At 47.5% G+C, this 16926-nt stretch overlaps 1 protein-coding gene across 1 annotated transcript in view; it reads left to right on the top strand.

Moving 5' to 3' along the window:
* The window catches only part of LOC138283042 (uromodulin-like), a 147989-nt gene that overhangs the window by 16650 nt on the left and 114413 nt on the right, over positions 1 to 16926 (top strand). The window lies entirely within an intron of this gene.

The raw sequence follows: 16926 nt of genomic DNA, 5'->3' as shown, positions 1-16926 counted from the left end.
TGCAGGTATTCAGACACTGAGAAACATGACTTTATTCAAACTCATGGATTGACAAACTCCCTCTTCCTAACCCATCTCTCGATATGTCCGAATGCACCGGGCACCAATGGGGACAGAGCCTGAGACACACTCCTTCATCCAGGCGTATACAAAATGGGCACTGGCAGGCACCTGGTGAAATGGCTATAGAAAAGCATTTCCTCAGCACCACTCTGGGCTCAAAATAAGGAGCACCTTGGTCGTGCTCTGCATGCCAAAGAATGCCATGTCCTCCTCAAACATCCAACTAGAATATCCTGTAGCTTCTGGTTCAAATGTATCTAATTTTAACTACTGCACAAAGCTTATTTGACACCTCTAAAATTACACAAAATATTCCCCGCTGTCCCCCAAACTGCACCAGATGCCATACCGACCCAGCACACCTGTTCCACATGCTTTGGTCATTCCCTTCATTGCAGGCTTAATGGACCGATGTTCTCACTTCCTTCGCAGACCTGGTGAGAGTCCCCACCGGAACACAATGGAGCACTGTCTATTGGGCCTCTTACCATGCCAAAGCACTCAAAAACCAGGTCACACTTCATGGACCTAGCACTCCCCAAACGGCAGATCACTAGGTGCTGGAAATCCTCCTGAGATCCCGTGACGAATAGCTGGCATGAGGAAGTCATATACTGGGGTGCAGCTGAGGGACATGCTTTGCGTATGGAGGAGTAGTGTGGACTCCGGAGGTGGCCTATGGCCCTAGCATGGGACACACTCTTGGAATCATTCAAGTCCCAAACTGATGAAGGTTAATGGCTAGTGTAGGAAACTACCATCTTGCCTGGCATGTTACTACCATATTTCACTGTATATATGTTGTTTTAGTCTATGTGTCACTGGGATCCTGCCAGGCAGGGCCCCAGTGCTCATAAGTGTGCCCTGTATGTGTTCCCTGTGTGATGCCTAACTGTCTCACTGAGGCTCTGCTAACCAGAACTTCAGTGGTTATGCTCTCTCTGCTTTTCAAATTTGTCACTAACAGGCTAGTGACTAAATTTACCAATTCACATTGGCATACTGGTACACCCATATGATTCCCTAGTATATGGTACTGAGGTATCCAGGATATTGGGGTTCCAGGAGATCCCTATGGGCTGCAGCATTTCTTTTGCCACCCCTAGGGAGCTCTGAAAATTCTTACACAGGCCTGCCAGTGCAGCCTGTGTGAAATAACGTCCACGTTATTTCACAGCCATTTACCACTGCACTTAAGTAACTTATAAGTCACCTATATGTCTAACCTTCACCTGGTGAAGGTTGTGTGCAAAGTTACTTAGTGTGTGGGCACCCTGGCACTAGCCAAGGTGCCCCCACATCGTTCAGGGCAAATTCCCGGGACTTTGTGAGTGCGGGGACACCATTACAAGCGTGCTACCTAGGTATAGCGTCACAATGGTAACTCCGAACACGGCCATCTAACATGTCTAAGATCATGGAATTGTCACCCCAATACCATTCTGGTATTGGGGGGACAATTCCATGACCACCCGGGTCTCTAGCAGAGTACCCGGGTACTGCCAAACTGCCTTTCCGGGGTCTCCACTGCAGCTGCTGCCAACCCCTTAGACAGGTTTCCGCCCTCCTGGGGTCCAGGCAGCCCTGGCCCAGGAAGGCAGAACAAAGTATTTCCTCTGAGAGAGGGTGTTACACCCTCTCCCTTTGGAAATAGGTGTGAAGGGCTGGGGAGGAGTAGCCTCCCCCAGCCTCTGGAAATGCTTTGATGGGCACAGATGGTGCCCATCTTTGCATAAGCCAGTCTACACTGGTTCAGGCATCCCCCAGCCCTGCTCTGGTGCGAAACTGGACAAAGTAAAGGGGAGTGACCACTCCCCTGACCAGTACCTCCCAGGGGAGGTGCCCAGAGCTCCTCCAGTGTGTCACAGACCTCTGCCATCTTGGAAACAGAGGTGTTGGGGGCACACTGGACTGCTCTGAGTGGCCAGTGCCAGCAGGTGACATCAGAGGCTCCTTCTGATAGGCTCTTACCTCTCTTGGTAGCCAATCCTCCTTCCTTGGTAGCCAAACCTCCTTTTCTGGCTATTTAGGGTCTCTGCTTTGGGGAATTCTTTAGATAACGAATGCAAGAGCTCATCAGAGTTCCTCTGCATCTCCCTCTTCACCCTCTACCAAAGGATTGACAGCTGACTGCTCAGGACGCCTGCAAAACTGCAACAAAGTAGGAAGATGACTACTAGCAACATTGTAGCTCCTCATCCTGCCGGCTTTCTCGACTGTTTCCAGGTGGTGCATGCTCTGGGGGTAGCCTGCCTTCATCCTGCACCAGGAGCTCCGAAGAAATCTCAGGTGGGTTGACGGAATCTTCCCCCTGCTAACGCAGGCACCAAAAGACTGCAACACTGGTCCTCTGGTTCCCCTCTCATCCTGACGAGCATGGTCCCTGGAACACAGCAACTCTGTCCAAGTCACTCCCACAGTCCAGTGACTCTTCAGTCCAAGTTTGGTGGAGGTAAGTCCTTGCCTCCCCATGCTAGACTGCAAAGCTGTGTACCGCATGATTTGCAGCTGCTCCTGTGCATTCTTCCAGGATTTCCTTCGTGCACAGCCAAGCCTGGGTACCCGGCACTCCTTCCTGCAGTGCACAACCTTCTGTGTTTTCCTCTGGCATCGTGGGACTCCCTTTTGTGACTTCATGTGGACTCCAGTTCACTCTTCTTCTAAGTACCTGTAAGGGTACTTCTGCAGGTGCTGACTGCTTCTGTGAGGGCTCCCTGAGTTGCTGGGCGCCTCCTCTGTCTCTTCCTTCAAGTGGCGACATCCTGATCCCTCCTGGGCCACAGCAGCACCCATAAACCTCTACTGCAACCCTTGCAGCTAGCAAGGCTTGTTTGTGGTCTTTCTGCATGCGAACACCTCTGCAAGCTTCATCGTGATGTGGGACATCTATCTTCCAAAGGAGAAGTCCCTAGTCCTCTTCTTTCTTGCACCCTCAGCTAGCGTTTCCTGGGCTCCTGCCCACTCTCGACACTGTTGCGACTATTGGACTTGGTCCCCTTGTCTTACAGCTACTCAGGTCCAGAAATCCACTGTTGTTGCATTGCTGGTGTTCGTTCTTCCTGCAGAATCCCCCATCACACCTTCTATGCTCTCTGGGGGTTGTAGGTGCACTTTACACCTACTTTTCAGGGTCTTGGGGTGGGGTAGTTTTCTAACTCTCACTGTTTTCTTACAGTACCAGCAACCCTCTACAAGCTCACATAGGTCTGGGGTCAATTTGTGGTTCGCATTCCACTTTTGGAGCATATGGTTTGTGTTGCCCCTATACCTATTTGCTCCTATTGCAACCTATTGTGATTCTACACTGTTTGCATTACTTTTCTTGCTATTACTTACCTAATTTTGGTTTGTGTACATATATCTTGTGTATATAACTTATCCTCATACTGAGGGTACTCAGTGAGATACTTTTGGCATATTGTCATAAAAATAAAGTACCTTTTTTTTTAGTAACTCTGTGTATTGTGTTTTCTTGTGATATTGTGCATATGATACAAGTGGTATAGTAGGAGCTTTACATGTCTCCTAGTTCAGCCTAAGCTGCTCTGCTATAGCTACCTTCTATCAGTCTAAGCTGCTAGAAACACCTCTTCTACACTAATAAGGGTTAACTGGACCTGGCACAAGGTGTAAGTGTCTCTGGCACCCACTACAAGCCAGGCCAGCCTCCTACAGCTGCCGACATGGAGAATAGTTTACCATATCTCTTGGATTATCCCTGGCACCCCCTACTTCTACAGTACTGTAAAAGAGCAAATTTACTGGCTTGTGAGGGTACGTGTCCCATGTGGACCCTATCGAAACTGGTCCCATCTCGCCCCTCCCACAGGATTTCTAATAATACTGCTTCCTAACAAATCATGTGAGACAGAAGAGTAGTCGGGATAGGGTGGGGGTAAGGTGTTGATATTTTATTGGGAATGCATTACCTTAATATGCAGTAACAGTGTTTCATTGCTAGCTTGTCTTATTTAATGTGCAGTACCAGTGCGTTTGTACAGGGATTTGATGTGTAACAAACAGTATCACACTTTCCTGTAGGCATGTGATCCTGACAGTGCCAATAAGGGCACTTCTGTGTAGCCACATATCTAATCAGGAAGTAGGGACACTGTTGTGCTAGCATGTCTTATTTCATGTGGGATACCAGTGCTTCTGTGCAGGGGTGTGATATGTAACTTACAGTATTAGCTCTTCTATACAGGCATGTAATGTACATTGTGCCAATAATGGCCCTTCTGTGCAGGGACACTATTGTCTGGACATATCTGGTAGAAGCACGGCCTGATGCCTGCGTAGGCTGCCCCACCAATTGTTTTTGTCACTTGGTATCTAGTGGACTTTCTACCCCCCCCCCTCCACCCATGGGGAGCAGATTGGGAGTAATTACCCAATCTGCCACCAGGGACAGATAGAAAGACTATTGTGCCCATTTTGTGGGGTCTTGATGCATGGGTGGGCCACCCTCACTTCTTTATTGTGGGTATTTCTATTCCATGGTTTCTACTGGGCTTTCTGATAAAATGTTAAAAAACAGCCTTGTGCCACCTACCCACAACACCCTCTAAGAACTTACTCATCCTTCCCTGTTCTCTGCCCTCTCTGGTAACACCACCTCCCTCCACATGTACCATGTAAATACTTGGGGCCTGTAGTACTACAAAACATACTTTAAAATATAATACAAAAATAGTTGTTCCCATACTTATATGTAAAGTTCTCAGCCCTGACTGTTGTGTCTCCACACATGTAAGTATAGATTTTAGTAGTAAATGTGGGAGGCGCAGAGGGGAGTGGATGTGAGAACAGACAGACTTACTCCTAAAGGGGATGGGGTTAGGGGAGAGTAAAAGGGGTATAGGGGGATCTTGGAGGGGTTTAAAGAGGGACCTCACCCACACACAAAAGATTGCATTAATCTGGGGGTGGAGACATGTAATTTACACTTTTTTCATAAATTTATGTTCAGAGATTGTGAATATAGAAAGTTGTAAACTTACTACAAAGTGTAAACTTACTCTTTGTGTTTTTCTTTCACATGAAAGCGAGAGTGTGGCTGCGGCCATGGAGAATAATGGTGATCACCTGTAGTGTGAAATTACGCACACCCGAAAACAGTTTATAATTTGTAGAACAAAGATATAATTAGTTTAATGTAAAACACCTTACAAAAGGGCTGTAGCCCAGTGTGAGTAACACTATGCACAGAGATGCTTTCTTTCCTGTAATTACTGATAACGTAAAACATGCTGCCATACATCTCTCCTGTCTGCTGGTCACTGTTCATTTTAGAAAAAAACTGATCATATGACCAACTAACCAGTCAATGTATGAACTGGAATAGCAATAAGATGCTGGAACCTCCCTTTCACCTTGGCTTTTAGTTCACACAGCAGGCATTGTGACGTTAAAACTCAATTGTAATAACTTATTACACTTGAGCAGCTATATAATTTTCGTTATTACAAGTGACTAGAGATGTCACAACTAAATTGTACTGAAGAAAGAGGAAACCAGGGACTGGCTATTATAGAGGTTTTGCAGCCACTAATGTGATACATACTGGATAAAGTTCCACCTGCCTTCTAGGAATATTGCAAGTCACTGAAGAGTTCTGGGAATATCTAAAGGAATACGCATGCCCAGTCATCCACTTACTTGATAGCATATAAAAAAGATTATCTGCAAGGAGCAGAACTTGGCAGGGTGTGAGTTTGGGGGAACCACAACTATCACATTTCAGGGCCCTCTCCATTTTGTCCACGTTTGACGAATTTCCACAAAACCTTCCAAAACAGGTGCTATTTTCAATACTCTTTTCAGGTCAAAGTTTCGGGGTGATCCATCAAGTGCGGGCAGTGAAAAAAGGTTTTCCCATCACACAAAACCTCCATGCATTTTCCTGGACTTCTTCAAGAAACGCTGCTGCAAAAACTGCTGAATAGAATTACACTAGAATAAAAAAACAGGAAACTAGATCTTGGCCCTCAGATTGTGTCTTTTGTGATTGGGTGTAAATCCGTTTAGTAGCTGTTGAAAAATGATGCTTTAAATATGATTGCATATGTGGACTGTGAGGGCCACAAGAGGCTCAAGAGAGTCTCGCGGGAGCACTCGTTTAAGATTAGAGCTCTCTAATTGTCCAGGAAGCTTTTTTCCCCGTGGGCTGTCTCTCTCCCGCGGGAGTCGGACTACAGCAGGAGGGAATGCCCTGATGGGTGCTAGCAGCATGAGAAAAATGCTGCTGGCAGCTTTTACAGGACTTGGAGACACAGGGGGTCATTCCGACCCCGCCGGGCGGAATCCGCCCAAAGACCGCACCGCGATCATTTCAACTTTCCCGCTGGGCCGGCGGGCGATCTCCAAAAGAGCGCCCGCCGGCCCAGCGGGAAAGCCCCTGCAAAGAGGAAGCCAGCTCCGAATGGAGCCGGCGGATTTGCAGGGGTGCGACGGGTGCAGTGGCACCAGTCGCGATTTTCACTGTCTGCTAAGCAGACAGTGAAAATCTTTGTGGGGCCCTGTTAGGGGGCCCCTGCACTGCCCATGCCAGTGGCATGGGCAGTGCAGGGGCCCCCAGGGGCCCCACGACACCCGTTCCCGCCAGCCTCTTCCTGGCGGTGAAAACCGCCAGGAACAGGCTGGCGGGAAGGGGGTCGGAATCCCCATGGCGGCGCTGAGGATTCCCTAGGCCAGGGGAAAACCGGCGGGAAACCGCTGGTTCCCCTTTTCTGACCGCGGCTTTACCGCCGCGGTCAGAATGGCCCGGGAAGCACCGCCAGCCTGTTGGCGGTGCTTCCTCTGCCCTCCACCCTGGCGGATTGAAACCACCAGGGTCGGAATGAGGGCCATAGTCCCCTGTTCTGAAGGTGTGCAAAATAATATTATAAGGGTGCAGGGTAGGAATACCTGCCCCCATAGGTCCCAAAGAGGGTGCTCAGCTGGATCCCCCAGGACCAAAATGTTTAAAATCCGGCAATTGTTGCTGCAATCGTGTGGGACTCCCACAGGATCAAAAATACAAATCTAAGTGGCAGGCCAGAGACACATTATTTTATTAGGGGGAGGGTGGCATGCAGCCCCCCCCCCCCCTGAACAATTTTTGGCTCCAGGTACCCCATCCCTCAGGACCCAATTCAAATATTTAGTGAATGGGCAATGCACCCCTCATCCCTGTGTCGTATTCAGGATCTGAGACCCAATTCCTCAGGCCAAAGTATATTTGAAGGGGAGGGAGGCTGAACAGCATGCATACCACCCTGAACCCTTAAAAGGTCCTGGGGACCCGATCCCATAGGGCTGTCAACATTAAACAAGCATTTGCAAAGCAATGGGTTTCACATTTGCTTAAGTTAGAGCTACTGCCATTGCAAATTCATAACAGGTCTTTTCTTGACACATAAATTGGTCAACCCTGCCTCATAAGTTGGTGTTTTCCTGCCACATAATTCCAGTGGCCCTGCATATAACTAAAGCACTTCCATTTACCTTCTTCCTCTATCTGCAGCAAAAAATTAAAATGTTGCCACTTAGCCTCCTAATTTAAATCAGCCATGCTAGTTCCATTCTATAGTGCAAAGATATAAGGCGACGTGCAAGCTGTCAGCTCAGAAAACTGTGGTCCATGTTCACAGCAGAGGATGTTGTATCCATCATACAAATTAATCACTCCTGTAATTGTCATGTTATGAAGAACAACTTGCTGTAGGACTCAAATTCGGTCCCACACATGAAACATCAGGGAGCCCTTGCTGCTTAATCATGATTAATCAGCAGGGGGTGACATCTGTCTAAGGTGCGGCCATGGCACACTCTCAAACTATATGGAACAAAATTGTGAAGAAATTAAATAATGCATTTACTAAAAGCTTTAATGAATCTTATCACCAACCTAAGCATCTACACAAATGGCAAACGTTCAACCCAATTATATGGTTTTAGTCTGAATTAGCGTAATGCACTTTTGTGAAAAGGGTCAATTTTTACAGCAGACATGTGTGGGACAATCGCTTCTGTCATTTATAAACTGATTATTCTATTGAATAAAAATAGCATTAAAAAAACACATAATAGAAAGGGAAAGAAATCGAAGCCAAATCAAAGTCGATCATTGTTCTGACACTTTGTCTATCCCGCAAAACGACCTCGCCATAATTACATCCATAGGCGCTATCAATAGGCGCTATAAAACGTGGCTCGAGAAACCGCAAACCACCCACTAAGAGCCAACTAAAAAAGCATGGGAGATCTTACTTTAAAAAACTAAAAAACACTTGCAAAGCGTTTCTGAATTATTCTTTTTAAAAAAAGTAATCTGCGGCGATTAAAACAAAACAAACTGATATTTTTGAACCCACAAGGGCTGGTGTCTATCATTGGCAAGAGCTAACTGAGGAGGTGCATCAGTTGTCGCTCAGTGAGCCAAAGATGGTCTGCAGGTCTTTAGTTAAGCCTCTCGATAAAGAGCGCTCCCAAAAGAAGACAGTTTAACATACAAAAATAAATACTCGAACCTCGATTTTAGTTTTCATTTGGTGGATGCTGTAACATTTCAGCAAACTTTGTAGTAGATACAAATCCGTGCACATTTAACTGGGAGGGGTGTGTTCTTAACCAGACGGGTCTACTGCGAATCAAGCAGGCCTCCTTGAAGCGCCTTGGTGCCAAACGAGTGTACTCTAGGATTAGTTGACTCCAAACATTTTAATACGGAGGTTTTTACGCTCGTACACATAGTACAGCTTATTTGAACAGTGCGCTTTGCAAACCCATACATATGGAAAAATAATCATCCATCTAAATATTAAATGTAGCCTACAGAGAGGGAGAGCGCGTGCGGGCATTTGAAATGCGCTTTGTGGTCCAGAAAGCTTTCCCTCCTGGACTGAACCAATAATTCCAATGAGGAATTTGAGGTTGGCTCATTTGTTCTCAGCATACATTCTGCCAACCGGACTTTTCTTGCCACATAAACTGAAAATGAAAAGTAAAACAGTTCCACATAAGCGAGCTGACGGCCGCCATGAACTTGAAGAGACACACAAAAGGAAACAGAAGTTCGCTTACAGTGAAACTCATCGGCAAAAGTGCAATTATCCATGTTACCGGCAAAAGTGCAATTATCCATGTAACAGGGTCGATGTCATGCAAATCGCTCGACTACTGCCCTACAAGATCACGCTGCCTACGAAATAAAGAGAAAAAGTAGTCCAGAAACCATACCGAAAACACTGAGCCTCGTATATTTTCAGTAGTTGGCCAGTGCGCTCGAGGAGGGCTAAACACCAGAAAAGCTGTGACGTATGCATGCCTTTCACTAATGAAATCAAGAGAATTTAAAAAGGCAAGCCCAAAAACCCACGAAACTGATGGGCATGACATGGGCTTAGTTACAAGCCCATAGAGAGATTACAACAGGGACAGAGCGCTTTGCGCGCTCTACCCTAAAAAGGGAGAGCTACCACCCATCCCCTCCCAGATAGTTTTGATCTCAGACACCCCATATACTGGGGCCAGCTCACTTGCTGTGTCACAGTGAGCCAACCTCTGAGATCAGCAGTTTCCCTGAAACTTGTGCCTGCTCTCGCCTGGCAGAAGCATTTTTAAACTCTCGTCAAACAAGAGCGAACAGAAAGTCTGCTCCCAGTAGGCAGTAGCTTTAAAAATGCTCCTGCCAGCTGAAGCAGACTTGAGATGTATTCCTGCCTGCACTGATGCAGACAGAGAAACAGATCAAAAGATTGCTCTTGCCCCCAGGGAGCAGCATAAATAACTCTTCCGCCCCGGCGGGAGCAATACTGGATCCCACAGCATGCAGGGAACCTGCTGGGGTTGCCGGGGCCCTCTTCCTGAAGCCCCTAAAATTGTGTATAGTGGGTGCCCTGCATTGGCACCGGGGCACCCACCTATTTTAAAAGGAGGCCCCAGAGATGGGGTCCCCAGAGCCAAAACAGGTTCAGTGGAGGATAAGGCTTTGGAGGATGGGGTGCCCAGGGCCTAATGATGCTCGGGGAGAGGGTCACAATGCCTGCTTCCCCTTTAAATTACATAAGGCCCTGGAGTATGGGGTCCCCTGGCCCTGATGAGGCTTGGGGACAGGGCCATGTGTCCCTCCTCCCCTTTAAAAAAAAAAGGCCCCGGGGGATGGGGTCCTCAGAGCCTAATAAGGCTCAGGGTGGGGTGGGGCATACAGCCCCTCTCCCCTTTTGAAAAACATATGGCCCTGTTAGATGGGGTCCTCAGGGCCTAATGAGGTTCGGAAGTGGCCACCTGGTCCCCTCCCCTTTTATTACTATATTTGGCTTCAGAGGATGGCATCCTTGGGGCTTAATAAGGCTTGAGGAATGGGGTCCCCATGGGCCCAAGACAGCTTGGGAGGGCCCATGCAGCCCCCTTCTATTTTTAATTGTATTTTGGCCCCAGGGGATGTAGTCCCAGGGACCTACTAGGACTGGAGGGGGGGCTGCATGCCCCCTCCTTTTAACATATTCATGGGGCCAGAGGCTAACCCAATGCTGTGCATGGCAAAGGCTGTGTGCAGTGCTGGGATGGCAGCCTGTTGGGGGTTTGGCCACAGGCCTTGTGGCATGCCTAACCCTGTAGTCAACACCCCCCTGCAGAAGGTCAATGTCTTTGTGCAGTGTGTGGTTTGCTGCTTCGAAGGTTTTGGAAGCTGGGCCTAGTTGCAACACAGGGCCTGTGGCAAACCTACTGCCACACACGAGCAAAGGCTAGCATGTGGTTGGCTGGTTCCGGGTGGCTGCATGCGGGGATTTGGATGCAGGACCTGGCTTGACTAACCCCACACAGCGTGTGATGAAAGGCTGTGCACTGCATGAGACTGGCTGCCTGCAGTTAGTGTTGCCAACCCTTTGCACTTCACGGCAATGGCCGTGCACAGTGTGAGGTTGGCTGTGTGTTTGACACAAGGCCTCACCGCAGGAGGGGTTTGGGTTTATGTGTGGTAATAAAATATAACTTTACATTAAAAAAGCCTTAGAAATTCACTGAAAAACCAAAGGCTAACGTAATGTTATAGTTAGGTGTGACAAAAGATTAATTCTTGTTTTAAAAAAACCTTGGAAATTCACTGAAACAAAACAAAAGTTAAAATAACATTATAGTTAGGTGAATGTGCCAGTGACGACATTATCGTTTTGAACTAAAAAAAAATAGAGAAACTCACCAGTCATATTAGCAGAGCTAACTATAGCTTGCGCCACTATCATGCACTGCTTATGACCTTACATATGACATCACTCATGACATAATCCATGACATAGTTCAAGACATCACTGATGACATCTCAAATGACAAACCTGATAGTTAGTTGATAATTTCTGGTAGAACACTGAACTAAAAAAACACAGATATTTACCAGATATATTTAGCAGAACTAACTATAACTTGCACACCCACCTTGCACTGCTTATGACCTCACATATTACATCACTCATGACATGTTTTAAACATCACTGATGACATCATCCAAGCTACTTTTGCATGCCTTCCTCTATAAAGAAGTGTGGCATTCAAAGTACAACATTCAGTACCAAATAGCTCAGAATAATATAACGCATCATTAATGCTATCACACATACAACCCCTTAGGTGAAGCAAGCTTCTCTCATAAGCAGCACTGGCCCTATTCCATACACTTCGTGGATTGCTGGTCTCTTGTTTAGAACAACCACACAAAGATGGGTAACTCCTACTGGACAAGATGTACACAAATATTCAGGGTAAATCAACTTCCTCCAGATACTTAGGCTCTGTTACGTAACTGATGCCCTACTGTGACCAGCTTTAGCCTGTACCAAACCCTTCACAGTTAGTGAATCTCTCCTGAGATATAAAGAGGACATGAAAAAAGTGGGTAACATAAACAGCGTTTACCCTTTGCAGCTACTTTACCCAGCACCAAAGTGTTTGCCGACAGCCAAACTCTTATGAGGAACACACCACACATTATTAAAAAGTGTCAACTAAGAACAGTGTTCGCCTTGTGCAAAATCTCTCCAAAGAGAGGCTACTCATATTAAAACCCAAGGTATGAAGGTCCTGCTACTCACAGCCTTCATACTCTGCGGAAAACTGCATAGATCGATCTCCTTTGCTGACTCGTTACGCACATGAACAAGGCTAAATGCCATAGGCCAGATTTATCAAGGGGCCGCGCTGCCCTTGCGTCACGTAGCAATCGCTCAGTCAGATTTACCAAGCAACATAAGGCCACCTTGTGTGGTAAATCTGGGATAACACAAGGCAGCACAAGTCACTGTCTTGTGTCACTCTGCCGTGAGAAGGCGCTCCATGGGGGGAGTGTCAGTGTTCCTACCCAACCACCTATGATTGTTTGTGCATTTTGAGATTTGCAAAGACTACTGAACCTGTGAATGCACCAAATTGCCACACCTTCCCAGTGGAGGAGCAACAAGAAGAAATAAGTTTATTTCTCCTCTTTAGTTCCTCTTTCTGAGTGTGCTGCTTTCTTTAGTACATTTAGAAAGGGGAAAGTGCCTCTGAGGATTGTTTGTGTGCTGGAAGGTGTCCCTTCCTGTACAGAAACAATCCTGCCTACAGCGCAGGCACCCTCGCTCCATGATCAGGGATGGCTGCTTTGCCACTAAGCAGCTCCTAGTGCATCAACGCAAGGAGAGTACAGCAATATGCCGTATTCAACATCATCAGCGCCACTTAATGTTAAAGATGGCACAGTCCTGCCCTCTCCCTGTCGCACAACGCGTTACGTGAAAGTTTGATAACTCTGCCCCCTGGTGCACACAGTCTGACCTGAGGCGTTTTACTAACAATACGCAAGACTGATTACAATTGTTAGTATCTACTACATAGAATGCTTTCCCTGTTGGAAATAGTTTTCCAAAACCAAAAAGCTTCTGATCAACATACTGCACACAAGTCATCGAATGTCACCTGCACACAACATCCTGTACAGAAATACCTCTACACACCTACGATGCATTAGAAGCACACGCATGTTGTAAACATTTACACCCATTAGGAGGAAGGAGGATGTACACAATTAAGTAGATAAGTAGCATGATACCTACCTGCCACTATGTAAAGTATAAAACAAATACTCTCATTGGAAGATGTCATCAGTAATGTCTTTAATAATGACATTTGAGATGTAATCAGTGAAGTCATAGATGATGTCATAAAACGTCATGAGTGATGTAATGTTTGAGGTCATAGCTAGTGCAAGGCGGGTGCAAGTTAGGAATTTCTGTGCCTTATTATACAGAAATGGTCCCCTAACTATAATAATACTTTAACCTTTGTTTTTTCAGTGAATTTCTATGTTTTTAATGTGAAATAGGATATTATTATAATTCCTAAGTATAACACCACTGTAACATTTGTTTTTTTTTAACCCATTCACCCCCACGGCCAGCCAACCCCATGCTGTGCTGTGTGTGCTTTGGGGTTGGCCCTGCGCCTAATCCCACAGCGGTCAACCCCACACCGAGCATTGCCTGTATCCAGGTCTAGAATCAACACTCGCTGGAAACAAACCCCGGCTGCAAACACCCTTCATCTTTCTGCAGCAGGCGTTGGCCGCCGGACCTGGCCCGCAGTCATGCTCTGCATCTAATTCATTGCCGCCACCCCTCACACTAAGCCACATCCCTGGGGCCTTTTTTAAAGGGGAGAGGAGAATACAGCCCCCCTTCCCAAGCCACAGCTGACTCTGGGGACACCATCCCCAATGAATTTTTTTTTAAATTAAGACGACACGGTACACAGCCCTCCCTCCCAAGTCAATATTGCTCCCATAGGCCCCATCCTTCAAACATATATGTTAAATGGAGGGGGTGCACAGCCCCATCTCTGAACCTAAATAGGTCCCAGAAACCCCACTTCTGTGACCAAATTTCTCCCCTGTCCTGTGCCTTAATAGGTCTTGAGGATCCATCCCCCGGTGCCAAATTACTTTAAAAAAGGGAGGGGAACCATGCGGGCCCCCCTCCTCCGAGCCAAAATAGGCCTTGGTGACACCATCCTTCAGGGTCAAAACATATCTATTAAGGGGAGGGGGCCCATGGCACCTTCCTTGAGCCTTAATAAGCCCCAGGGAGCTATAAACCTGGGTCGAATTCAATTATTAAGAGAAGAGGGTCCACGCAGCATCCCTCCCTGACTTTTAATTGGCTCCAGCTATCCCATTCCCCCGGGTCAAATTCCGTTATTAGGCAGAGAGGGAGTGCAACCCCATCCGCAAACCTCCTTGGGCCCCAGGAGACCCCATCTCCAGGACCAAAAGTTGATGCCCTAGTGCCAACATGGGGCAACAACAAATCACTAGTTGGGGGCCATGGAGGGAGCTTCAAGTACCCTGCAGCCCCAGCTGGCTTCCTGCCTGCTGCGGGAGCCAGCCTTGCTCCTGGCCAGAGCAATGCTCCTACCTGGGGAAAGCATTTCTAAATCTCCCGCCGAATGGGCACGTGGCTTCCCTGCTTGAGCTCCTACAAGCAAGGAAGGCATTTTAAAATGCTCCAGCCAGGCAGGTGCAAACATATGTTTCCCTGCCTGCACTCGTATGTTTCGATGGGCAGGGAAACTACTCTGTCCTGGAGTGGGCCCCACAGGACACAGTAAGGGATGGGGTCCCAGGGGCCTATATAAGGAGGGAGGCTGCACACATTCTCCAAATAATATTAATCAGAAAACACAAACCTATGCTTTATTTTTGTTTAAAAGATTTGCAGTACTATTGGACTCCCTCCTACACGTTTAAACAAATATGTATATATATTTTAGCCCCAGGGGATCACTCTGGGACGCGCCCCGCAGGTCATAGGGGAGCAAAGAATCCTTATCCTGCCCCTTATACATTTTTAAAAAATAAAGCGCAGGACAGAGGACTAAGTCCCCGAGTCCTGTAATGGCTGCCAGCATCCTGTTTCTTCATACCAGTATTGCTGCTGCTCCAATATTAAGAGTCCTGGCAAGCTTCCAGGCTACATTCCCGCAAGATGGGGATCACAAGCAGCCCCACACCGGTTTCAATCTACTTAGATCTCAGTGAATTACAGCTTAATTTTGGGATTGCTTGTGCTCCCTTCTGGAGAGGCCTCATCTGGGGGTAGGGATGGTCATCCCCTGAGGAGTAGTGTGCATAATTATTTGCATTAGTTGGGCTTCTCTCTAGAGTGGCACAGTGAGTAAAAAATGATGGCTTGGAATACCCTCCAGAGAGAATGCCAGCGGATTACACTATTTGCATGCATTCCTCCCACCACCTTTGGTTGTTTTTGTTGCAACGCACTGAGAGGCCATGGGTATCCCTAGGCATGGGTCCCTTGCTCACTTTCCCACAGGATTCAAGCTGAATCTTGCTGATGAAGTCTGACAAGGCTGAAACCCGTAAGGGGTTGCTTTTGTTTGTGCTCGTGTCAGGAGGAGGCATCACATGGCAGTGTGGGATGAGCATTTCCTAGGAAGGTGAGGGTCAGTACTGATCTTCATAAGGTGGGAGTCTGTCTAGTGGGAGAAAATGATAAATCAGGATCCTCCCCGGTGTGACTGCCAGTGCTTTAAACTATTTGCACTCATTCCTCCCATCACCTTTTGTGTGTTTGATATAACAATTTAAGTGGCCCAGAGTATGGGTCTCTTGCTTGCTCAAAATCATTCTGGGTTTGTTGTGCCTGCCTGGCAGTGTTGTTGCACTGTTCCCATGAGAAGCAGGGTCAGTACTGATTTGCATAAGACAGGTGTCTGTTTAGAGTGGCACTGTGGGCGACAACTGTTAAGTGGGAATGCTTCCGGATACAGGCGGTCATTCTGACCCTGGCGGTTGAAAACCGCCAGGGCAGAGTGCTGTGGAAGCACCGCCAACAGGCTGGCGGTGCTTTCTGACCGCCGCGATCAGAAAAGGGCAACCAGCGGTTTCCCGTCGGTTTACCCCTGCCCCAAAGAATCCTCCATGGCGGCGCTGCTCGCAGCACCGCCATGGGGATTCCGACCCTTTCCCGCCATCCTGGTCCTGGCGGTAAAAACCGGCAGGAACAGGATGGCGGGAACGGGTGTCGTGGGGCCCCTGGGGGCCCCTGCACTGCCCATGCCACAGGCATGGGCAGTGCAGGGGCCCCCTAACAGGGCCCCATAATGATTTTCAGTGTCCGCCTAGCAGACACTGAAAATCGCGACGGGTGCGACTTCATCGTTGCTGGGGCTTTCCCGCTGGGCGGGCGGGCGGCCTTTTGGCGGTCGCCCCCCCGCCCAGCGGGAAAGTCAGAATGACCGCCGCAGTCATTTGACCGCGGTGCGGTCTTTTGGAGGTCTCCGCCCAGCGGGCAGCGCCCGACGCCCGCCGGGGTCAGAATGACCCCCACAGTGCCAGCTACAGCTGTAACCCATTTAATTGTCTCAGTCCGAAGTACTGGAACAAGGTTTCTTTTATTCACACAATTTTGTACAGTTTGAACTATTGATGTTTTGTGTGTAAGACAATGTTGAGCTTCTTTGTGATGGAACACATGTTTATTAGTGAAGGGATGGGACCTAGAGGTTAGAGTTGCCAACTTTATAGCATGGGAACCAAGATCAGATCCTGACCACAGCTCAACAGCCTGTAGCTCTGGGCAAAACATTTGACATCCTTGGGACTGAATTAAAAATGTGTAATATTTGCTTTCACTTAAAATGTTAAGGTCTTGTGTAAAGTGCTGTAATTCCTTTGGGCCAAGTTTGCACTGTAAAAAAATAATTAAGAAACACACCCTGAGAAAAGAGGGAGGCTCTTTTGTGGCCCACAGGCACAGGCCTCAATTGAAAGCACTGACCTGCCCTGTTAATAAATGGTGAGGAATGCTTGATGAGCATAGGTTCCTTTACTCTCTG

This window comes from Pleurodeles waltl, chromosome 2_2 (genome assembly GCF_031143425.1).
Source record: "Pleurodeles waltl isolate 20211129_DDA chromosome 2_2, aPleWal1.hap1.20221129, whole genome shotgun sequence".
Lineage (NCBI taxonomy): Eukaryota > Metazoa > Chordata > Amphibia > Caudata > Salamandridae > Pleurodeles > Pleurodeles waltl.
The sequence above is the reverse complement of the archived record's forward strand: the minus strand, read 5'-3'. Positions and strand labels throughout refer to the sequence as shown.